The sequence below is a fragment of the Ascaphus truei genome, chromosome 14, assembly GCF_040206685.1.
Source record: "Ascaphus truei isolate aAscTru1 chromosome 14, aAscTru1.hap1, whole genome shotgun sequence".
Lineage (NCBI taxonomy): Eukaryota > Metazoa > Chordata > Amphibia > Anura > Ascaphidae > Ascaphus > Ascaphus truei.
Window position 1 is genome coordinate 26,536,990 of NC_134496.1, and position 26,121 is coordinate 26,563,110.

General features: G+C 41.4%; 1 protein-coding gene across 8 annotated transcripts in view; it reads right to left on the minus strand.

Moving 5' to 3' along the window:
* PIK3CB (phosphatidylinositol-4,5-bisphosphate 3-kinase catalytic subunit beta) overlaps nt 1-26,121 on the minus strand; it is a 97,313-nt gene that overhangs the window by 60,026 nt on the left and 11,166 nt on the right. For all 8 annotated transcript variants that reach the window (XR_012787987.1, XR_012787988.1, XR_012787986.1 and 5 more), the window contains exon 2: nt 10,039-10,169. The gene's annotated coding sequence lies outside the window, so the exon portion shown is untranslated. The remainder of the gene's footprint in view (nt 1-10,038; nt 10,170-26,121) is intronic.

A 26,121-nucleotide genomic window follows, 5' to 3' on the forward strand; every position in this document is an offset into this window, starting at 1 on the left:
GTTCTATAGCACTGTACATAAACATGTCCATCATGGAGTTTACAATCTAACTTCAGGTGCCAGATAATTCACTTGCGTACGGAGTGGTTTCAAACTGATTTCTCCCACTTCAAAGGCAGTGACACACCTAATAGGCTAGCCCTGGTCCTGGGCGGTCCCCTCCCTGACCTGTGCTATTAGTTATATTTGCAATGAAATCCAGTGTGGAATGGAACGGGGACAACTCACTGGTGCAGTATTCCTAGATTTTGCAAAGGCTTTTGACACAGTTGATCATGTTATCCTGCTTAACAAACTCCAGAGCTCTGGAATAGGGAAACATGCTTTAAACTGGTTTCAGTCCTACCTATCAGGAAGATCCCAACATGTGTCCATCTCAGGCTCTAACTCCAACCCCCTGGATATCACCTGTGGTGTCCCGCAAGGCTCTGTTCTGGGGCCCCTACTCTTCTCAGTGTTCATTAATGATCTTCCCACAGCTTGTAAGGAAGCCTCAATACACATGTATGCAGACGACACAATCCTATATGCACACAGCCATAGCCTCTCTGACCTTCAACACATACTTCAGTCTGACTTTTTGAGACTCGTAAACTGGATTTCCCAAAACAAACTGTTTTTAAACACTGACAAGACTGTAACAATGGTGTTTGGGACCAAGACTAAATTTTTAAAGCTTCCAGTGACTGAGCTCCTGATTAGAACCAACGCTAACACCACCCTAACCCTTGTCACTATTTGTAAATACCTGTGCTTATGGTTTGACTCCCACTTAACATTCGGGATGCACATTGATACCCTGACAACCAAGACCTATGCCAAACTAGGGGTACTTTACAGGAACAAATCCTCCCTAAGTCTCCTGGTCAGAAAGCGTATCGCACAGCAGATGCTAATGCCAATTATTGACTATGGAGACATAGTATATGGCTCAGCACCTCAAACCCACCTTGGCAAACTTGATACCCTCTACAATTCAATTTGTCGTTTTGTTCTCCAATGCAACTACAACACACATCACTGCGATATGCTCAAAGAACAAGATTGGTCATCACTAGAGTCTAGGCGCAAAGTTCACCTTTCCTGTCTTACCTTTAAATTCTTCATGGGCAAGCTACCCAGCTATCTGAACAAGCTCATCACCCCTACCACTTGCAGCACTTATCACCTGAGATCAGACTCCAAAAGACTGTTCATGGTCCCAAGGCTCAACAAAGGATCCGGACGTTCCTTCTTCTCCTACCATGCACCCCAAAACTGGAACAACCTACCAGAGACTCTCACATCCACCACCAGTTTAAGTTCTTTCAAATCTAAGGCTGTCTCACACTTTAATCTGGTCTGTAACTGTTTCATACGCCCATAATATATATTTTCTTTAACTATGCACGCAATGTCTTGTATATAATGTATACCCTGTTCATTTATGTAACTGTATTTGTAACCATGTATTATTTGTTTTACTCTGTGCCCAGGACATACTTGAAAACGAGAGGTAACTCTCAATGTATTACTTCCTGGTAAAATATTTTATAAATAAAATAAATAAATAATATGTCCTGCTCACGCGAGTGAGTTTTGCCCACTTTATAACAAAGTAAAAAACCCCGAAACGTACAGTTCCCTTTAACCGCACAAATCAATGTTTAACTTTGAAGATACTTCCAGGATAAAGTTCATTTATAAAGACTAACTTCTCCTTTCCTGAATCATATTCCATTGCTCATGGGCTTCACTAAAAAATTATTTAATTCCTCTTAAAGTAACAATTTTACTTATGTACATCAAGTAAAAAAAGAATGCTTTGCATTTCTCAAAAAATAAATAAATAAAAAAACACCTGTATTCGGCTACTCAGGTCATCTGTCTGACAAATGACTAGAACAATTCCCCCCTGGGCTGAGGACTACTAGTCACTAAACGACATTAAAGATTGTAAGAAGGGGGAAAGGGGGGGGGGGGAACTATATTAAACATTTATCAGGAAATGTTAAAAATACAAAAAATGTAATTAATACTTCTACTGGTCAGATTATTTTTTTTAAACATGCTAGTCAGCTGCACTCTGCTTCCAAAACATGCCACTGTCCTTAGATCACGTTCATCCTAGAAGGGACCTTTAAATTAAGGGTTCTCTGTCAGACGCAAATATTCTGTGCAAAAAAAAAAAAAAATTATATTGTTAGAGCAAATATTTATTACTTCAGCCCCTCTGTCCGGACAGTGGAACGTTGCTGCTGGGGAGCTATAACAATGTCAGTTTGCATTGAATATTAACAGATGTAACAAACTTGGGGAGGGATTCACAAAGCTTTGATAGGGGATATTGGCGGTTGATCATGTTTAACTGACATTGACTTGAGCAGTTTATGCCGATTGCGTTCCAATATTCCTTGCCGGAGCTGTGTGAATCCCTGTCTTCGATTGCAAGCTATGCGAGGCATGGATTTCCTTTCCAAATATTGGATTTGTATGTTTGTTGCGCTTGTTGTATTACACTCCCTGTATTCTATCATCGCCTGTAAAACCCAGTACATTATTAACGCTAGGTGAATAAAAGAATTACGTACAAAGGACTTGTGGAATTCAGCGCTAATGAATGAACGTGGGCGCGAGAAGTCTTTATAGCGGTGCTTGTGTTTGTTAGGTCTCGTCCCCAGTGTTAGCAGCTGCGCGTGCTAGCGGGAACAAGATCCGCCCTGTATGGTGCAAGACCCAGTAGCTGCTTGCACGCGCATGGAGATCGCGACGCGCGACCGCATTTTGTAAAGACAATAGTTTAGTCTTTTCTAGTGACGACTGAGCGCTGGCGGCTCAGCCAATGAGGGGCCAACCAGCCACGTGACATCATGGTCGCACCCGTGCCCCCGCCACGCCCCTCTCCCCGGCGATCTCCTGCAGCTCAACCACAGACCGCAACTTTCACATGTGCACGCACCGCCAGCTTTAGGCTGAGGCCCCGGTGGCAGCGTATGGTCTGTGGTGAGCTGCAGGGGAAAAGACAGGGGTGAGGGGGGGGGGGGGGGGGAGATGGGCGTGACCATGACGTTGGAATTTAGAGTCAATTAATACACACTGCCCCTTTAAAAAAAAAAAGGGAAAGACAACATAAATCAAAATAAGCCTCTCCCCCACTGGACCCTTACTTACTTGGTATTAGGATTTAACAGCACTTGCTCAGTTCCCAATCTCAAGCACTGAAAAGTGGCTATCCCACTTACCTGAACAAAGTCCTCAATCAAAAGCCCTTTAGTGTTGCACTTAATCTGCCACTCCATGTCTGTGCTCCCATCTCTCCCTGCATACTGGCTTATGTACAGTATATAGAAGGCTGGCCCCTACGAAACCTAAATCAGTTCTGACCTGTACATTAAATTCAAAGTGAACAGTCAAGTTCAGTGTGTCTCGGATACAAAACCTGTATAACTCTCTCCTTTGAGGGAACCCGTTACAGTGCTGAAAGGGGGTAAATACACAATATCAAGGCTAGGGATCTGTCTGACATGGAACACAAGACGTATGTAAATATGAAGGAGACGTGCTCACAAAGCAGCATTGAAGTCAAAACAAACACGCAATGCCTCCTCGTTTCCCTTTCTAATCCTCTACACACCTGAGCTTTTGGTTTGTGGACATGTGGAAAACATGCACACGCACATTGGTATCTTCTCTTTGCTTTCTAATATCAAGCTATTTATCCAATTTCCTACAAACAAAATGTTTTTATTACGCTCCGTCCAAATCTTACACTGTCTATACCCTCTTGAATATTGTCTGGTTACATGGCTGGTGCCTCTATACAAATAATATCACTAAACTCATCCCATCTATGTCTTGGACAATACAGATTCAAAGCCCTCTTACAAACTATTCAGTACTGTATTTTCAATAGGTCTTTACATATTAGATAGGTAACTAAATCACTGGGCAGCAATGATAGTCTATCAGAGGAAACCAAAACCATGTTTTATTATCCCCCAAAATATATACAGTACAGTAGGCTGGTATCTCAAAACTATTACAGCATGAAAGAAAAAGCAAGATGCCGTGCAAATGACAAAGGTTTAACTGGTAAGATCAACCAAGAATGTGTGCTATATGAGATCATAACGCATTGCTCAGAAACGAGCACTCACATTTAATTTTAAGTTCTCATGTATTCTGTAGTGAACTGAAACTCCTCACTTTATCCTTGTATTTGCCAACTGTTTGAAAAAATGGAAGCAGATATAATATTTCAGCAGCAAACACTATAGGACTACTAAAAAGAGTTATAGTATGGTAACACGTGTTATATTTGAAACTAGATCAGATATATTCTTGCCCATTCCAATTAGGTTTTCATTTTATAAAATCTGATGCTCCATTCAGGAGCTAAACGTTTTAAACTTTACCTGTTCACTGTGAAAATGGAGCTCTCCCTACAGCGTCCAGAGATTTTTTTTAATCATAATTAAAACACAAAAAAAAAACAAAAAAAAAAAAACACAATGACCTGTTTAGGGGGCCAGATAGCAACATTATGCGTTAAACCCAAATGGCTTCTGGGAGGAGAGGGGGTTGCTGCTTTAAACAAGTTTTGAAAGTGTCTAGTGCAGTAACAAAGAGCCAGTGTGCGCTAATGTAAACTGTTCAGAAATAGATTTCCAATTAAAGAATAGTGTAATTCACATGAATATCTTGCTCTGACTGTGGAAGGGTCACATGTGGCCGTCAAGAGGTTTAAGCAAAACACTTTGTAAGCAAAGAAACCCAAATAAAATGGAGGTTAAACAGAGGCTCCCTGTGTATTACAAACCATGCTATGAACCACATATCAGGGATACTGTGAACACAAACACGGGAGAAGAAAGTCATGGGGTGCAGGGCAGAGATTTTCCCAGAGCAGGCCGGAGAAGCGAAATTATTTCAGAGTGGAAGGAGTTAGAGGGTCATGTTTTGGAAAGTCCCTATAACGTTTCAATGAGACTCCACTCCCTAAACAGTAGCAGCTCTTGCACTCAGACTCCGGATTGATTTATCCTGCAGCTAGTTTAGTTCCCCCATACATTATGTTGCACGTTAACTCTTTCAATGCCAATGGGGCCTGCACAGCAATGTTGCAGATGCATTTTTTCTGCATATCAGTTAGTATGGGATTAAAAGATTGCTCTGAAGCTGAATGCTTTTATCTGCAGCCAATTACACCCATTCTGCGTCAGCAAATATCCGTCTACAGTATCTGCAATTGTACTGGAGTGTGCGCGGTTCTGAAATTCTCCATAAATTACAACCAGCATGATTTACAGCAGGTCTTTTTCCAAATCTAAAGTTTTTACCATGTCTGTAGGGTCCAATTCCTTTACTGGTGGGTGTGCGATTCTGAGACAGGATCTATTTACAAGGCACAGTACTTTATTTTATCCCTCCTGAGACAATTCCTTAATTGCGGTCGCGCTGTGGATCCTATAATAAGAGTTATAAAAAGCATCTCCTTCTTCCCACAGTTATGGCGATTAGTATATTGTACCTACGCGCTTCTCCATTCTCAGAAATCAACACAGCTGCTTTATCAGCAGGGACATTCTGGAAGGACAGAGCCTTACAAACACAGGAACATTCTGGGGGGGACGGAGCCTTACAAACACAGGGACGGTCTGGGGGGACAGAGTCTGACAAACAGGGTGCGTCCATCAGAGGAAGAGATTTAGCTTTTGAGCAGCATACACACAAAATTTAAATAGACTGGGTTAACCACAGGAAAGATCAAAAACAGGACATATAAAAGATGTATTCACGTCTTTCCCATTAGCGCCTTTGTAGAAAACAAGACTGATGATGGTTATTTCTGCATTCAATACCCAGCTGCAGAGTACGTTTTTCATTTTTTATAATGCCATTTAGTAAACCAATCTAAAAATCAGGTTTGAGGAATACGGAGGAATGTTGTATGCAAGTTCCCGACCCTGTGAGAGCAATAAAGATATCGGGAACGGGCTCATGGTACGTGAGCTGGAAGAACCACACAACTCTGATGGAACATCTGGGATAGCGGGATCAGGACACATGGCTGTAGCATTGAACGAGGGTAAATGCACATCTAAACATTTCTACAAACAGGACCGGTTTCTGAGAATAAAGAAGCTCTGTTTACTCTATAATTTACAACAGTGGGAAGTAGAACGAGCTTTCAATTCTTGTTTTGCATTGGAAATCAAATAGAAACAGACATGAGGTAGAACAATGGAGTATGTGGGTGTTTTGTTATTGCCTTTTCTGTTCATGTAAGTGTGGGGGGGGTGGAGGGGAGAAGCGCTGGGAGTGATCAGGGCTCGGCTTTAAAGCTGCTACTTTAAAAATCACAATGGTGACCATTTTTCTAAAAGTAGACTCAAAATGGTTTTACATTTTCCTTCAGAACAAAAAGCTACTAGAGGTATTCTGGATTCACAATGCACCGTGTGATCAGACCAAAAATTAGTAATGGGAACTTATACAGCACAAAGGAGCTTGACGTGAGGCTGGACAATTTCATGCCCTGCTATTTATAGCATATGTATAATATTTCCATGCATTACACACTCCACATCTGTTTGTCATGGTACAATGTTTTTGGTAATGGCACTGCATAATCCTACAAACTGCTTTGTAGCAGGGATCTCACACTGCAATCAATCCAGTTGAAAGCTGTAATATTGGAACGGCAAAAATGGAAAAAGACTGTTTGCAGGGGTTAAGAAAAGGTTTTCCTTGAAATGTCCAGTCGCTGTTGGTGAAAATAAAACATTCCATCAATTTACTGAGCCCACATACAGTATACACACACACACACTAAACTGCCTGACTGTGTGTGTGTGTGTGTATACACACACACACACACACACACACACACACACACACACACACACACACACACACACACACACACACACACACACACACACACACACACACACACACACTACTGCAAGTTCCATGTAATAACGTCTGTCCCATAGCTCACCAATCCTCTGAGTAACTCCTGCCATCTACGCATGTCCATTTGTCTGCTGGTTCTTATAGTCAACAAACAACATAACGAGAAGACTCATAAGAGGAGGATTCCTCAATGCCAAGAAAATTACTGGACTAAAATCTTGGGGAAGCTACTTATTAAAATGGGATTGTGCCGCATTTTGTATAAAATGGATAACAGAAAGCAGGCATTATCATAGAAGGGATTCCATAAAAATGGGGAAATACTGGAAAGTTAAACCAATCCCCTAGCACACCTCTGTCATTCAGAAATTCCAACTCACAAAATAAAGATGCATCAGACAACATTCTCTCACTTTCCACAAACTCAGAATAGGGCATGTGGGCCATTAGCAGGAAGTCGGCGATTTTCAGAACCGGAAAGAGAAATTCACCGGGAGACTTGCGAAACCAACTGGGAGACATCGCTAGAGATATCTAGACATCTCAGATTGAACTTGTTATTACAGTTTCAAGGAGAGAAGATGCCAACAGCAGGAAAAGAAAAGACTCATATCAAACAGCCACGCAAGACGGTTAATATATAAAAAAACACATGCTGGGGAAATCTTGTAATGTAAAATTGTTAGCCAGGTTAAATATACAGTAACTGTCAAATAAATGCTCTACGGTTCCCCTAGGGAATAAAATATAGCTTTATAAATATATATAAAAACACAAGGGAATAAAATATAGCTTTATACTGCATGCCGCTGACCACCTGGCAGCACTTAATGTCTGTTAACTATTAAAGTTTATGGCTGCACACGTCACAGCGGGAGGGTGGATGTTTCCGAAGAGATGCAAGACATTAAAAAAAAATATGCAGTGTTTCATTTTTGGTGTAAAGGTCGTGGTTTTACAGACAGCTGTTCTGGGGCAGAGAGAGAAGTCAGAACCTTCTGCTTCCTGATGCCATACTCCCCACCTGCTGCAGGACAAAATATGCTGCAAACCATTAACGCACTAAACCCTAGGGAAACATTCAGGGTCTTTTTCTCCCTGCCATGTCACAGAGCCAAACTGCCTGTGCTTCGGGGTACCCCCTTCTTTCAGAGATATTTAACGGTTTTGCTGCTAGAGAGGATAGCAATGCTATGCTCTGGCAGTGACGTAGTTAACTTTCTAAAGAGATATGCCACCCAGACCGTGTGCCAGCAGCGACGTGATCGGGCACGAGGACGCAGTTTTGTAAGTGAAACTTCTTTGGTGGCACCTACTGAATTCTGATGGGTCAAATCTCCTTGATGGGGACTAAAATCCGTCACGGAAGTGACGTAATGTGCTGGAGTTGGTTGCGCATGCGCGGCTGTGTACCAGTTTGACGAGTGTGCATGCGCAGAGACTGACAAAGTGATGTCATGCGCAGCGGTGTCCATCATTCTGTGCGCATGCGCCAAGACGGAGACACACGCCCCCCACCCCCCTGGAAACCAACAAACAAATGTAATTTTGTTATTAGAGGAATTCCCAGCGAGTATAAATATAGGAGTGCAAATAGCAAAAATCTTAGAAATCTATAATTTATCATAAAAAAACCCAGAAGTGGAAAAGATGCAAGGTGTTTAAACATATAACACATGAATTGAATACACATTAATATAATATAGTAACTAATAATAAACTATAAAAAAATGTGCGTTCTAAGTCAATCTTCTTTGCATTTTATCACTGAAATTGTCTTTTCATTTTTATGATTTACATTGAATTAAAGACTTGAGTAACGGCATTTAGAGACTTTACAATCCCAAATATATGCATCTTACTTTAGTTATAATAAGTAAATTATATCATGTATTCAAAGGGATAGTATGGAAATTGACCCAAAAATAAAGTAAATGATACTCTCAAATCTTTTTCATTGAATTAAAAGCCATCACAAATACAATTTCTGTGACAAAACACAAAACTTTCACATAGAATGCGCATGCTCAGCATACACAACTTTTTTCTACTGGTAAACCCAGCGGCCACACTTCATCTACTGAAAAATATAACAAGTGCAGTAGTATCTCAGGAACCGGGGGCTCCCGGAGGTTGGTCCAGCAGCAGGGGTCCTCCCGGATCACAGAAAATATATATGCATTGATTCCAGCACATTTTATGTAGGTGGGAAGCAGGGGGACTCCAGAGCTGAACCATGCTAATTTTAAGTCCCCCTGGTTACCGGGATACTCATCGGGAAAGGTAGCGCGGGGCATTTCCTTGTATTTAAAGCCCCTACATCACGCCGGCCAATAGTTAGACATAGCAGCTTTCCTTCGGCCTGCGTGACGAAGGAGATGTAAACCACCATTTGGTTTTGTGTGTTTCAGCTTAGCTTCCAATTCATATAAAGAAAAAGGGGGGGGGGGTAGGGGGAAGAGAACTGCTCCTTTAGAATTGTTACTATTTTGACTACAGTATTACCGATTGCATCAGATGGAGCAAACTCCCGTTTCTACTTTCCTACAGTACGTAGTCAGACGCACACAGGGGACAACACAACACACAGACTAATATATCACAATATAACTGTCATGCATCTCCTCCAGGACTGCAGCTGTCCTATTTAATATATCCCACCAACTGAAAGCACAAAGCCGGTGATGAACAGTCAAGCAGCCATTCCAGCACAAGTGATGTATCCAGAATGTACAGAGTTAAAATAGGGCAACATTGCTAAATACAGCAGCAAAAAGGACTTCACAGTGGGAAAGAGAAACAGATTTTATGGTGAGTAGAGGTAACTGTCGTAAGCACAGCTTGGTCATAGGGGAAACTAGCCCTTTAAAAAGTGTTTCTATTTTTTGTTTATTTGTTTTTTAAACCACAAACAGCAAAGACTTTCATCCCATTAATTGCCAGAGAAGCTTGAAACTCATTGCGGAGGGTTTAAGAACTTCAGGAAAGAGATTTTTATTTGATCATTTATAGTTTGAAGAATCAATAACATTGTCATGATTTCTCAGTCAGTTACACATCACTGTTGCCGCCTTCATCCACAAAGCCAGGGGAAGCAAAAAAATGCAGCATATTTGGCCCAGCGTATAAAATGATACTTACAGTTTTTATCTGGGCGATTTGCACATTTTCAGGCCTAGCGCATGAGGCTTTCCCTTCCTTCGAACATGCTTGGTTAATACTTCAGCAGAGCTCGCTCCAAGAGATATTCCCCAAATATCCAACAAGGTTTGCTAAGAAAGAAGAAAGAAAGATGCAAATTAGAGGAATCCCCAGGGAACACGTTTTAAGACATTAAAAACATAACCGGTCTACATCTGATGGGTTCTTTCATTGGTAAAGGAGAGTATTTTACTTTCAATACACCATGGCGCTTTTATAAATCTCTTTCTATTTTTTGGTATGTTCCTCTTCTATACAATTGCATTTAATAGCTTGTAATGTAGAACTTTAACACTTATATAGAAAGCTATTGCTTTATTAAAATAATCAAAATATTACTTTTCATAGTATTTTAGGGTAGGTAGGTTGTGGTTCAGTGGTTCAAGAGTTTTAAACGGTTTTTCGACTCTTAAAATGCACTAGCTGAAATGAAAACTCTTCACATGATGTTTAGTTAACATGTTACCCCCCCCCCCTCTAAATGACAAATAATGGGGCCAACACGGAAAATAATGATCGTTTTTCTCTGAGCTCTAATTCAAGCTGTGAAAATAATCTTGCAACATAAACCAACACGGAAACAAAACTTCAATGTGCTGCCCAGCCTGAAAGAAGGTACAGGACCGTTAAGCATGTCCCTCCCAATGTTTGTTTCATAATATAAGACAGCGGTGTGCAAACTAGGGGGAGGGAGATTTTGCTGGGGGGACGCAGGCGGTTACAGGGGCCCAGCACTCATCCCCACGGCATGTAAATTAAATGCCGAGGGAGGCGTGAGGCCTCTAACTTACTTACCTGCTGCCAGCCGGGTCTTCAGTGACGTGTCGCCATGGCAACGCTCAGGGTCATGGCGTGACGTCACATGACCCCCGCACGCCAGAAAGGAAGGTGAGCACGAGCACCGGGGGGAGTAGGCAGGGGGGGCGCAGCGCGAATAGTTTGCGCACTCCTGATATAAGCTATATATAACAGAGGTCTGAGCGTCATAATGGAGAATGGCATGAAAACAAATACTGTACTGTATATGGAGCCATGTTCACTGAGCAGTGTTCTGCCATAAAGCACCTGATGGAAGACTCCTTTAAGCATATTCAAGTCAATATCTGCATTTTAATCCCCTCATGTGATCAAGATGAGAAAAGTACATTTAAAAAAACAAATAAATAAATTAGACCAAGACAACACGAGCACATATACATATACATATACATATATTGCATCTCCGATACACATTTCTGTAACAGTTCATCCTGCCAGCTGTATACAATATGTATCAGCTCCTTAGGGAGGAGTACAATGCAAGGCTTTGATTTGTTATAAAAAGAGCAATGAGGTAATTCTCATTTGGGCAATGAACAGAAAGGGGGAGAAGGGGGTTGGGGGAGAATTCCCATTTCGAACCATTTACCTTTAAAAAAAAAAAAAAGAAAAGAAAAAAAAAGGGGGGGGGGGGCAAATTGTCATACAGTATTTCATTCAACGAAAAAAGTATTGCTATTGTCATTTAGAAATCTCTGCCTTATAGTGTGATGCTTTATTTTCATAGTAGAGCATTCTAGAAACATCCACTTGTGTTTTATGGCTGTAAAATATAGCAGCGGGTAATTCATGTGTTTATTAAAAAAAAAAAAAAAAAAAAAAAAAAACTGAATATTTGCTCTCAATGTTTTTCTTTACATACTTTAGCAGTGCCTGCATCTTTAGTATAAGAAGGGTCAAAGAACTGCCTTCGTAAATATACAGAACCTTCTAATATCAGCATCTTTTCACCACTACAGATACTTTATTAATGGTCGGACTTGTCTGGCTTACTAAAGTGAAATAGTCATTATTAATAATCAGTGGCCAACTATTTGAATAGAACAGTGGGATGATGCTGCACTCCCTAATATATCAAATCAAAATAAATACCGATGCACCTGGTTCAGGAATCTCTGGGTAGTACTCCAATATCGGATAAAGGAAAAAACCTGGGCACTGCGGATTTCTGCTTAGAAAATTTATTGTGAGCCAAAAAGTATGACGTTTCGGCCTCAAGAGCCTTTCTCAAATGCAAATGGCATAACATAAATTTTCTAAGCAGAAATCCGCAGTGCCCAGGATTTTTCCAACAATTTGAATAGTCATACAATAGACATGGGGTGCGCGGACTTCACCTGCCTTTCCTCGGCACCGCGTTGCCATCAAATTACGCCGCGGGGTCATGTGACGTGTGCATCGCCATAGCAACTCGCGTCAAATGAAGCAGCGGGGTCACGTGACCCTGTGTGTCATTTGACGCTGGATATTGGGTATGAGGGGAGCGAGCATAGGTGCTGGCAGGCAGGGGGGGCGCAGCACAGAAAGTTTGCGCAATAAACGATGGGGGGGGCAGGGATAATTGATGCGAATATAGAGCCTCTCATTATCAAAAATTGACAAACCTGGCTTCACGTGGCACCCTTCGTTTCTAACAAAACGGGCTCGGCCGACCCTTGGGCTTAGCGTCCCCTTGGGTATATCCAGCTAAGCAACTTCCATAGATCTTTTTAAAGTTAAGTTTCCCGTGGAAGTCGCCTATACCCATCCATGGGCGAAGAGGCGGAAATACAAATAGAAATACAATAGACGATGGCCCTCACTTTAGTGTGTGCTCTTCACAAGATGGCACTGACATTTCTATATTCCAGCCACTGACATTTCTATATTCCAGCCACCGACTAAAGGAAGAATACTTGTTAAGCAGCGATCACCCCTTGGACAGCCGTTTCCTGCAGTTAACACCATTCTGCGGCTTCTCACCCCCATGTGACTCACTGTGACATTCCTGCTGAATGGATGAGACCGGAGCAGAGCATGTCACCGCTGCCTGTTGCCACAAGCACATTATGAGAGCACTGCAGTTCCCCCGGACAATTGAAAAGGTTCTTCATTAACACATCAGCTCTCGGGACCACAAAAGCCACTCTCAGGTGTGAAACCCCCAACTCAGTCAGATAAAGGAAATCAGTCGCAAGAGTGGAATGTTTACCAGGAACTCTAGGGTTAGTAGAACGTAATACAGAGAAAACTAGCCATACTTATTTTACATGGGAGAATGCCTCTCAGTTAATACTTGCATAGTTGCATTGTTGATGAGGTTTAAAAAAAAAAAAAAAAAGAAGAGAGAAGTGTCCATCAAGTTCAACCTATGTTAAATTTAGATGACGGATACTTTATCCTATATCCCTACTTAAAGTATATTGATCCAGAGGAAGGCAAACAAAAAGCCCCAGTGAAATATCATCCAATGATCTCATAAGGGGGGAAATAAATTCCTTCCTGACTCCAAGAATTGGCAAATGGATTACTCCTTTGATCAACATCCTTCCCATGTTGACTTATTTGGTATATCCCTGTATACCTTTCCTTTCTAAAAAGGTGTTGAACCTTTTTTTTTTTTTTTTTTTAACAAATCTGTAGTATCTCCATCGGCAATGAATTCCCCCATTTTAACTGCCCTTACTGTAAAGAACTCTGTCCTTTGTTGCTGGTGAAATCTCCTTTTCTCCAACCTTAAAGGGATGACCCAGTGTCATTTGTACTGCCCATGGGATGCATAATTCTTTTGAAAGCTCCTTGTATTGTCCCCGAATATATAGTCATCATATTCACTCTTAGACGCTTCTTTTCTAATGTAAATAAATCTAATTTTCGCTAGCCTCGCCTCATAAATTAGATTGTCCATCCCCTTTATTAATTTAGTGGCTCTTCTCTGCACTCTCTAGTTCCATAATGCCTTTTCTAAGGAGTGGTGCCCAAAATTGTACTCCATATTCAAGGTGTGGTCTTACTAATGCTTTATAAAGGGGCATCATTTTGTTTACTGCCCTTCCCTCCATTGCCCGTTTAATGCAAGATAAGATCTTGTTTGCCTTTGCAGCTACTGCATGACTTTGGGCACTAAATTGTCGCCTGTTTATTCTTGCTTTCCAAATGCATAACCTTACATTTTCTGTATTAAACCTCATCTGCCATTTACCAGCCCAAGTTTCCAGTCTCTCCAAGTCCTTCTGGAGAGAAATTACATCCTGCTCTGATTCTACTACCTTACACAATTTAGTGTCCTCATCAAAGATGGAGACGTTGCTCTATGCCAACCTCAAGGTCATTAATAAACAAGCTAAAAAGCAGGGGTCCTAGTACTGATTCCTGAGGTACTCCACTCACAACTTTAGCCCAACCTGAAAATGTTCTATTTATGATAACGCTCTGTTGTCTATCCTACACTAACCTTGTGTGAAACCGTATCAAAAGCCTTGGCAAAATGTAAGTAGACCACACCAACTGCATTACCCTGGTCTAAATTCCTACTTACCTCCTCAGAGACAAATAAGGTTAGTTTGGCATGATCTAGCCTTCATAAATAATAATAATAATAATAATAATAATGTTCTTGAATAGCACTGCTAGTTTTACGTAGCGCTTTACAGAGATCTATTCAATCTTTTTTTGGTGCCTGAGGCACAAGGAGATAAAGTGACTTGCCCAAGGTCACAAGGAGCCGACACCAGGTACCCCAGCTTCAAACTCCGTGCTAGTCAGTGTCTTTACTCACTGAGCCATTCCTTCTCCCTGACTATTACTAATAATGGAAAACAAAATTAGGTATTCCTGAATATTATCCCGTATTAAACCTTCAAGTAGCTTCCCCACTATTGAAGTCAAGCTTACAGGTCTGTAATTCCCCGGTTGTGATCTAGCTCCCTTTTTAAATATAGGCATCACATCTGCTTTACGCCAATCTTGAGGTACTGAGCCTGTAGAAATAGAGTCCTTCAATATTAAATGTAATGGTTTGGCCATTACTGAACTTAACTCCTTAAGAACTCTTGGATGTATGCCATCGGGGTCAGGTGCCTTATTTACGTTAATATTATCAAGCCGCCTATGAACTTCTTCCTCAGTTAACCAATTGTTTGTTAATATAGAGGTTGTGGCTTCCTCCTACGGCACTACTATTGAAATGTATTCTTCCCTAGTAAACACAGAGGCAAAGAATTTGTTTAATACCTCTGCTTTTTCTTTATCTCCAATAAATCTGCCTGCCCATCTCACACTGCAAGGGTCCTATATTTTATTTTCTGATTTTATTTTGTTATTAAAGTACTTAAATAACTTTTTAGGATTGATCTTACTTTCTATTGCAATCCTTTCTTCATTATCCAGTTTTGCTAATGTGATTTGCCCTTTTGCAATTTTTGTTGATGCCTCTGTCCCTTCTGACTTCAAGAATCTAAAAGCTTGTCTCTTTTCCATTTCCTCCCCTACCAGTTTATTTAGCCACATTGGTTTTGACTTATTTCTTTTATACTTATTACCCAAGGGTATACACTGATAAGTGAGCTTTTCTAACAATATTTTAAAGACTGCCCATTTATCTGCTAAGTGCATTCACTTAACTGCTGCTACGTAAAACTGTGATTAAAGCAGCAATCCCACACCACTTCCCTCCCCCAATTACTTTTTACCTTAAATGCTTTAGGGGGTCTCACAGAGGAATCTGTGATGCCCCAGTGGCTGTTTAAATTAATTTGACATGTTTTGAAGTTTCGTGCAAAGAACTACCAATATGTTCGCCGGATCACTGAGAGCCAGGTGATCATGACGCAACTTTCAATTCGTGACCACAGTGGCCGTACTTCCAGTTACAGATCCGGCAGGTTCATTTAGCAGCTTCCAGGGCATCCCTAGAAACAGGAGCATCTCAGTTGAACTCCATAGGACCAGCAGAGCCTCTAAGGTAGGAAACCCATCCAACGCATGAATTGCTGCTTTAACAGTAATAGAAGGTATGGTGTTTACCCAGCTGTTCACAATGAAGTAGCCATTATTGCTGGTTAATGGCCACTGAACTGACTAATGACTATCGTTCTGTAATAATGATACAGCTATGTGTTGGATGTATTTTAATACACTTATCTTTCCTGTAGCTGCACATGGCTGCCCTTACTGCCTCTAGCTCTAATAAATAGCTGATCTACGGAATATCTTGCAACTGGAAATCAGCTTCCGCTCCATTACTCCCATAATTAACCCCGGGGCTGGTCTTACTGTCGAGCAAAATGGTTTGCCAACAAGACATACAATATTGATCAGCAACACTCCTCATCCTCCTGCTCCCTCTGGATCTGTAAAGTGATCAATACACTAAGTACACTATCTGTTCATGCTCAAGCTGAAAGCAAAACAGGAAAAATAAACACGACAACTTCTGATTTATAGGCTACACGTGATAAAGCCACAGCCCCACTTAATCAAAAGCATTGGCTGGTTTTTCTTTATAAATTTCCTTTTCGTACATTGATCACTGAATTCACAACTCCGGTTACACGTTAGGGTACTTTTCAATACAGTAACATGAAATGATTAACTTTAAGGACATCATAAGTCTCGTCTTCAGGTGTCCTAAGCTTGATTAAGAGAAATTTAAGACGCTTTAGTAATGCTTTTCTTATCAAGCACTGTATGCAGAGCAGTACATAGAATTTTGCAAGCACCAAATGTTAACAGGCCCTGCCCCAAAAGGCTTACAATCTAATTTTGGTGCCTCGGCTCAGGGAGATAGACTTGTTAAAGCAGTTGGCACTAGGATTCGAACTGGGCAGACCTGTGTCAAAGGCTGTGTCGTCACTACTAAGCCCCCTTCTTGGTCCATCACAACTTGTGATAGTCCTACACATGTCTTGACCATCATCAGCAAGTTCAAATGTGGCCACAAGCAATTCTTTTTAGGAAAAACAAAACCAAATTTTATTTTCCACTTTGGAGAAATGTTTATTTAATACAATATTCTACGGAAGTCTTAAAAATGGCCCCCATCATGTCCTATGCCCTGCTATAGGTTTAAATCCGTCCCTGTGCAGTCTGTGCTGAATGCAGACTATTTTGTGATAAATTACAGGAAACAGCAATGTCCCAAGACAAACTGAAGAGCTAATGGCTTTCCAAAGCAGGCGGCAGGAGAAGGGGTATTACCAGAGACAAGCAACAGCAGTTACCGAAACCCCGCGTGTATTACAGGAATTCTAAAAGAGAACCAGTTTCAATACTCATGAGAAAAGAACAGAGACAGTAATGTTGGGTGAGGGCCACATCACAGCCCTGTCTGTAGACACAAGAGCAGTGAAGCTGCCTTCAAGGTGCAATCTTACTTATTTGGGCTGCAGTAAATCCATCTAACAGTGTCTTTCAAGCCTAACATTTGCTTCAATAAATGCTTTAGAACTTAAAATGTTTGGCCCGACAGCTGGTGTCTGAGCAGCACAAGTACTATAGGAAATAACTGCAGTTATTGTCTGGGCTCTAGTTAGAGCCCCCGGAATAATCTCTACCGCCATAGTATGTGTATATATAAACTGTGGCAGTAGAGATTATTCCTGGGGTTCTTTACAAACTTCAATAACTGTATACATTTCTCATTAACGTATACACGACTCCATTTTATTACCTTGATGGGGAGAATCTTAAAGTTTGTATCAAAACAGGAATGTTGCGTATTATTTATATTCAACAATACCCCCCCCCCACCCCGTCCCCGAAAAATCATGCATACAATTAGACAGAAAACTGAACATTATGCAATATCAATACAGCGTAACACCACACAGTGACAATATGTATATCATTACACCATGACACACACAAGCAAAATTTCACAACATATCCCTTTGTGTATTAGGGTCAAAGAAAGACTTCGTACTGATCTAGCGTTGCTTAAAATATTTCAGCACTGTGGAATAAAGTACTGGTCCTGTCTACAGATCAGACTCCCACCTGATACATTTTTGCACAGATTCACAAGTAAAGAGAACAGCGCCTATGTTGTTAAAGGTGCAGTAACATTACTAAATTAAAAGCACCCAATCCTGCAACATGCACTCTACTCTATTTAGCATTTTGTTCAAATGAATGCACTGACGTCAGTTGACCAGCTCCATCATGTCAAACTGAATACTGTATTGCTAATCGTTTCACTTCTCACTCAGAAATAAGATTGGGTAGTCTTGGTAAAAGCTCATATCTGTATTTCAGTTTAGAGTTGAAAAAGCAAAAAAAAACTGGCAAACGTCCTAAGAATAAACAATGAATGCAGAGATTGCAAGACTGCAGTGATCAGGGTGGAGCTGTGGACCACAGGGAGTTCATACTGAAAACGTCAAAACTTGTGGAGAATTTCGCAATGAGGTGAGGTATGGGACCCACCCAGTCAGTCAAAAACCCACCCACCCAGTCACTACGCTCCCGCCCCCCACACGCACCCCCCACCAACCCCCAGTGAGCCACCACCGCCTAGCTGTCAAGGGGGAGGGGGGGAAGCCCAACCCTGTCGCCCGCATCCCCAAAATTACATCCCTGGCAACGCCGGGTATATCAGCTGGTATGAAATAAGTGCACAACTCCTCATAGTAGAATGTAAATCGCAGGGAACTACATATACAATACAGAGATACAGGCCAGCACCAGACATAAAAGGGCGTCTTGGCAATCAGTGCAAACAAGCTCAAAGGCAGAGCGGTCTGTTGGAAAAATAAACAGCAGATTGCACTGGGATATTGAAATTCAGAACTGCGGCCACAAGTACACAAACTGACAGCTGTGTAAGAGTGACCTGTCTAACAAGTGTTTACAGTAAGCAAAAACTAGGTCAGCCAAGTACATGCTCACACACACATCGTCCTGAAGTTGACTAAAAATCAGAGCGGCCTTAATCTTAAGATTGCTCAGATCAATAAAACCATACGGGGTTCAAAGCGGTGCGAGTCCTAACCCTGTCACTCGCCAGACATACTGTACTTTACTGAAAGAGCCAGCCAAGTAATTAAATAACCTGCAAGTACGGTAGTACTGTATGGGTATTTGTGGTGCTACAGGCCAGGAAAGCTACCATATGTGGGAACAGATAAGGCATCATAAACCACACAACCAATATTTGTATTTCACACACACGAGTGCCTTGGACTTCTGTTTCCAAGAAATATAGTGAACACCGATAATCTATAGATTGCTCTGCTGTTTCTTTGTGAAATGTTTTAGAAGAATGACAGTGAATATAACTTTCACAAACACCTTCTCCGCAAAATGTTAGTTTTCTCAACAAAAATTACCCAGAGTAAACCATGTTATTTTAGGAGTGCCCTTGTCTCAAGCACAAACACACTCAGTCTTACCAGCAGTTACATCAAAACTAAACAATGATCATTATTAGGGTCTGAGTGTCATCTATTGTCCTTACATTTGCTTTGTATCTGATATCTTTATTACATATCTATGGACACAGTATTGATATGATTAGGGCCAGCAATTATCTATCAAAGGAGTCTTCTATGGAAAGGTCATGAATACCGTATACTTATACGCAAGATGCTGAATTTCAGATGATTAGGGTTGTTATATAGTGTGTGCGGCCGTGCGCGCCTGTTCGAAGGCGCGTGCACGTGCCGCATGCTTTTTGTGTGAATGCTGTGAGCTGTGAAGGTACTGTGCGTGTGTGTGTGTGTGTGTGTGTGTGTGTGTGTGTGTGTGTGTGTGTGTGTGTGTGTGTGTGTGTGTGTGTGTGTGTGTAATTTATTAAAAAAAACATTGGTAAAAATAAAATATTTATTACATTTGTGCAGACACACACACACACACACACACACACACACACACTAGCAGCGCGAAAAGATGATTTACCCCGCTGTCTGTCGGCTCCCCGCCGTGCGCGCACGGCCCTTGTAAAGAAGAGCCGACTAACCTCAGCCATCTATAACTGCCGTAAGCGCGCATGGCGTAGCACGCGGCCGCACTATAGAACCAGCCTTACCAAGCCTAGATTGAGAAACAATTAAGCTGTGTCTGACGTCTGTTTCACCGACTTAAATCTACCTGTAAAGATTTTATAAAACACAGTGTATTTCCTTTGAACACAGCAGCTGCCATCTAAAAGATAAACCCATACAGAATGAAGACTCAGGCCACAGTCCTGTCCGTGACATTCGGCTGCGCGATGCTACCACATCCAACACCTAAATTCAGACTCGCAGACAAGTGCCTATAACTACTGGGATATGGGTCTCTTTTCTCTTAGGCAACCCCTATTTTCCATATGGTATCCTCCCCACTAAGGTCTGTACCAGATAAAACTGCACTGTATTACAGCGCCTACATAGCGCCTACACAGCGCACCATACTGAGGTATCCCCATAAACCTATAATAGCAGTTCTCTTACATTCTACTTTCACTGATCTGTTTGCACTTTGGGCAATCAGACAGCAGGTATGATGTAATGCGTTTCTAAAATATCAAATGGTGCCTTTGAGGAGAATGCAGCACAAAAATAATCTTTTGCCGTATTGAAGTGAAAAAAAAGTGCCATATTTGCTCAATTTCCTGCTTCCAAAAAAAAAAGTTTCAATTCCTGTAACTCTTACATCTTTAAAGTGACATTAACAAAAGCGGCCAGCGAGTCTCTCAGATGTGCAGGGATAGTCTAGCTTGGGTTTGCTCTGTGCAAAGAGTCCTGTTTATTTATTCTTGTAACAGAAATCAGCACAGCTTGTAGTTCTGTTCGAAACTCAAAATAAGGAAATACCAGAATAAAAAGTAAAATAGGCTGATCTTCGCTCTGTGGTCATCTGTGCTGACCTTAACAACAAGATAACACAATCTGGGCATTCATCAGCTTGCTTTTGTTGGCTTCTTACAGCCTAATTGTTTAAGATTAGAAAGACTGAGGCTTTATCATACAGTATAACAAAACTTCGCATTTATGCAAAGGACCACTACTTTTTGTATTTTGCAACGTACAATTCTACTGTCTTTTTTTAAAGAAAGGGGAATTTTAACTTCTGGACAGAATTTTATGAAGATTTCAGCGATAGTTACAGGCAAAGACTTCAATGCAAATTTTAAATGCAATTTTTTTTTTTTTAATCACAGTACTGTACTACTATTTAAAACCATTTCAACCACTGCCTTATACATTCCTCTTTCTAAGAAGCTAGCTGCAACTTGTAGTGAGCTTCATAGAAAAAGTAGGCATCAATATTTCCCCAATCCAAACGCAACAAAGATTTCACAGTGTGTGTTTATATGTGTGTGTCTTGTCATTTCAAGAAGGTATAGGCAAATTACAGAGAAGAATGAGTGTTTTATAATCTGTATAACAATTGCTGTACCTTTGAAATTTGAATAAAATATAAAGTTGAAAAAATAAAAATAAATAAATAAATTTTAAAAAGATCTCACAGTGAAATATGCGACCAGGATGAAAAGGAAAAATGTTAAACATTTGAGGGAATACATGGATCTGCACCTCAAACTCATGAAGGTTTTTCAGCAGCTGTCAAGATGTAAGAATGCAGAGCAGAAACGTAGGGAGTAAAGAGGAATATATACATACATTTCTAGTTTGCGCTTATCAAGTGGGACTGCACCCATAAAGCACACCATACCGTATATGGCAGGACATTTCTACATCTCCCGAAATCTGCTCTGGCTTTCTATACAAGTCCGAACTAGATCATAACAGCTCCTTGGCTGCACTGACAGTTTGTACTATAATACCCGACAGGTGAGAGCCTGTGCATGATCAGGCTGGTAGAGTCCAACATACAGAAAGCTGGAGCCTGGTGTTGTCTGAAGGCCACAGAAGGCAGATGAAGCTCTGATAATGAACATGCTAGGGGGTAAAGAAAGAATCTGTATACTACGGCCCATCTTACAGTGTAAAGCCATATTCTTCTAGGGAAATGCAAGAAAATATTACTGCTTGCCCCTAAAGTCCTGCAATCACTCCCCAGCGGGGCACCACCTGAGAGGCAGACCCCTGCACACAGACATTGACATAAAAAGGTTCCCATTTCCTATAGAATCAACACATTGTCTTCAATGTTACAATTGTAGATATAAGCTTTGCAAAGTCTCGAAAGCCTAATTGTGAAAAACGTCATAATTATCAGAGTCTGGACCTAAGCAAAGAAAGAAAAATCAGGGAAAATGTTGCAGTGACCAGGGCTGAAGTGTTTTTTTTTTATTATTATTATTTTTAAAGAAATTGACCCCAGAGAAAAATGTCTTGACATCAATGCGTTTCCAAAACGGAAAACTACTAAATGGATTCACAATGAGACGTGTGACCAGGCTGGGAAAGGGAACAGAAATGCAGCAACAAAATGTATTTATAAAAAAGGCCTTTTTTCCTTGCTACACTAATTGTACTGAATGTAAAGTGGCGATGAAGTGTCCAGTCACCAGACAACTTGTCAAATCACCTGCCAGTCTTTTCATGTCACCATGTTGTCTTGGTGCCACCCTGTTCTCAAGCAGCATCCAGATTTAGGCCTTGACCCCGCTGCCTACTACAGCATCCACCAAACGGACGAGAGCCCTCCCCTCAATGGCGCCGGGCCCGCTGCGAGGGGGGGGCGCAGCGCTGGGGCGAGAGCTGCTCTTGCTCTCAATAGAATTGAGAGCAGGACTCACGTCGAGCGATACGGCACGCCCCCCGGCGGTTCAGCCAATGAGGGCGAACCTGCCGGGTGACGTCATGGCCGCGCCCCCGTCACTCCCCCGCCACGCCCCCCGGGGTCTCTCTTCCTGCAGTGAGCTGCAGACCAGGTAATCGGCTGCACGCACCGCCAATCTCGCGGGCGCGCGTTGCAGCGGAGATACCGGGGCCTTAGCCTTAGTGTGCTTTAGGCTTTGTCCCCGCTGGCGCTGAGCTTGCTCATGCTTGAAGAGCTCTCCAAGCATGAGCGCGGGTTGTCCTTTAAAATTTCACAAGCGCTCGCGGGGGGGGGGAGTCGGCGGGGGGGGACGATGCAGGGGAAGCTAAGCATGCTAAAAAGTATAAAACATTTGTTTATCTAAGCACAGAGCGCCGGTGAGCGTGTGTGCACACGCATATGCATCGCGTGAGCGGGGACTTGCATATATATTTATATGCAAGTCACCTCGCCAAGCACCGCCCGTTCAGCGAGCTCAGCGCTAGCGGGGACGCAGTCTTAACGTGCAGCTTTCGTTCAGATGACACAACAACCCTTCAAAGAGAAAGGAAGCTCCGATGCTGCAGGGTGGCATCAGAGTCACAGGATATTTCTACTACACAGAGCCGAGATAATATGCTCCAGTGTATATTTACACAGAGTAGGACTACACACCTCCGCTTTCTATAGTGTAACACCAACAGATCTTGTTAACAGTTTAACTTTCTGCAAGTTATATGCGCTTCTTGTTGTTACTTTATTAGGAAGCCCTGAAAAAAAAAAAAGGTGTAACTAAACACATTAACATACAAAGTAATCTTTTATTCAGTCCCAGCAAGGACAAACATTTGCACCAAGTTTGGATATCCCTGAATGTGTATGTTTGGTCAGAACAAACATTCTTGAGCCAAAAATATGTCAACGCAGCGCCTGACGGCAGTTCACTGCAGCAGTAAAATCCTGAGTTCAAGGTGCTTTGCTTATAATGGTCTCGCCTTACTGTGCGGAAGGTCAATCCCTTACCGTCGGACTCAAACTGTACTCAAATTTCACTGTACTGTTGCACTTTAAAAAGGTCCCCTGCTTGTTCAGATGAGAAGTGTCAAACCCTGCTGAAAAAGAATGTTTCAATATGGAGAATGATCGCACACTTCAAAGTCTTCTGACATCTGAGAACTGAAGAAAGTTATTGAAGATCTTGAAAATTTACAGTGAATTCTAAATGGTTCTAAGCGAACAAGTCAACAAGATTCTCTGGAAACAACCAAGAGGAGGAATGTAAATTATGCATGAGTGTTAAACTGTGGAAATACCTTTTCTACCCTGATGATTACGTTTGTTTCACAATTATGGACATGTTTAATAGCTTATCTTTTACAAGCCCCAAAATAATGAGTAATACGTATTGCTGCAATATGCAATACATTCAAATTTCATTAAGTAGTAGTATCAGATAAATACCTTACTAATAAAAAAAATGCTGAGGCCATCCCTTAACTGCAGTGAGCAGGATATTTTTGTAGGACTGTGGGACATCTTCCATTGAATAGGTCATAAGGTGTGTTGCTGCTTAGCACTACCAAATAAATATTGCCCTACATTTTTAAAGTAGTACAGACATCTTCCCCCATCTTTATACAACTTAATTCTAAAATGTTCACTATATATTTGATCTTCAAGTCATTAGCAGAAACGTGTTGAGGATCCTGCATAACTGATGCATTACCAATTCATTCATTCTGCTGGCAATGCCAACTTGTCACGTGGCTCATTTCTCACCACACTGCAGCATGTGTGATAACAAAAACACTAAAAACCTAACACAAAAAGAATTGTGGCAAGGCCTCAATTAAAGAGAACAGACTCAACTAATCCATTTCAACATCTTTGTTGCCAGATGTGAACAGTGTACAGCGCATACAAATCCTCATAACTTGTTAAAAGACAAGATGAAAATGCCTCCGATTCATTCAAATCTCCTTGTTGCAGAACTGGGGCTAAACCAGTGCAGATTTATTAAAGGCAAGAATTCCCTGTGCTCCCAATGACTGATAAACAGACCCCTTAGTATTAGCACCAACGTTTTTCTTGATACATGGATGCATAAAAATCGGAGGCGTTGCTGGCAGCGGACAGGTTAAAATGTTTCACGCTACCCAGCATTTACAAAATCTGGCTGAGAAGGAAAACCGTTGTCTGCCATCCTTTCACAGTCCATGAAACATTATAACGTTAAGTGAAGATGTTGAATTAAACTGGATCTCATCCCTCTTCTCAACCTAACCTCAGGACTCGTGGCATTATGCAGAGTGACGGTGTGTGATGCAGCAGATTGAACAGGAATGGGAAGGATCTGGGCTCTGCAGTGCTTTCCTTCCAGGAATTGGCTGTACCTTAGGCGCTCATTCTAAAAAAATGACGCCAAGGTCTGCGAGTCAGACGCAGCCCCTGGGATATCAGCTCATGGGTTCCTTGGTCAGCAGGTGATGGACAGCACAGACTAAAGTTTACTAAACGCTAACAGAGATGTCCCCAAGGCTGCTCAGTGGCCATCGCATTCCTCTCTATTCATGTGCAAACAAAGCTTTTGCTGGGGGAGGGGGAAGTTACCAGCACTGCATATATGGGAATGTGAAAGCACTCAGCCATTTAACATAAATCTGTCACTGTAAGTATCAGGCATTTAATTCAATATATTTTATCATAGTTTTTATGCCTGAAAGCTCAACCCCCTACAGCATAACTACAAACGGGTCACAGAAAATTCTGATTTTAGTAGGAGCGACCAATGTTTCCATTGCTTGGAAACAAAAATTTACCCCAATTTCAATGACAAATTAACAGAGATTCATTGTTTGGGGAAATTCATTACATTTTTGGTGAGGCATTTTGGTAGATTTATCATCTTTGGAGAATAGAATGGCTTAAAAATTGACATCCTCCATTGTGAATTTGCCAAGAGCCACTTTGTACCATCGGATCATTCATTTTCACGTCACTGCCGATATCCTTCCCAAGCTACGAATTAACCTCTAACAACATGGTGTTGCATTTGAGACAAATTTGAAATCAGAATTTGCATTCTAAAACAAAAACCTAAAACTGGCACAAAATGTGTACTTTTTCTTTCATTGCAACGCCAAACTATACTACCACGTGACACTGCAATTTTTAAGTCAAGTAGTCATTGTTTACATTGTCAACAATTAAAGTGGGGCAGTTTGTATGAGCTTCAGAGATCTGCAGTAACAGATAATTTCACAAGTGAGGAAAGGTCACAACGCTGAGCAGGGACCAAAAGGAAGATGTTATCTTCAGCTCCAGAAAATGTCATTTCAGCTGCTAAAATGGAGGAGTGAAAGTCTTTCAACTGTATAAAATGCCTGAAAGTGAAAATGCAAAGCACCTCATCGGCCCATTTCCACTACATCAAACGACACAATTATTTTATTAGATACTTAGATATATAATGTAGCTATTTAAACCAACGTATTTCCCCTTGCTGGAATGCTGTTCCCTGTACGTACTTATAGGCCT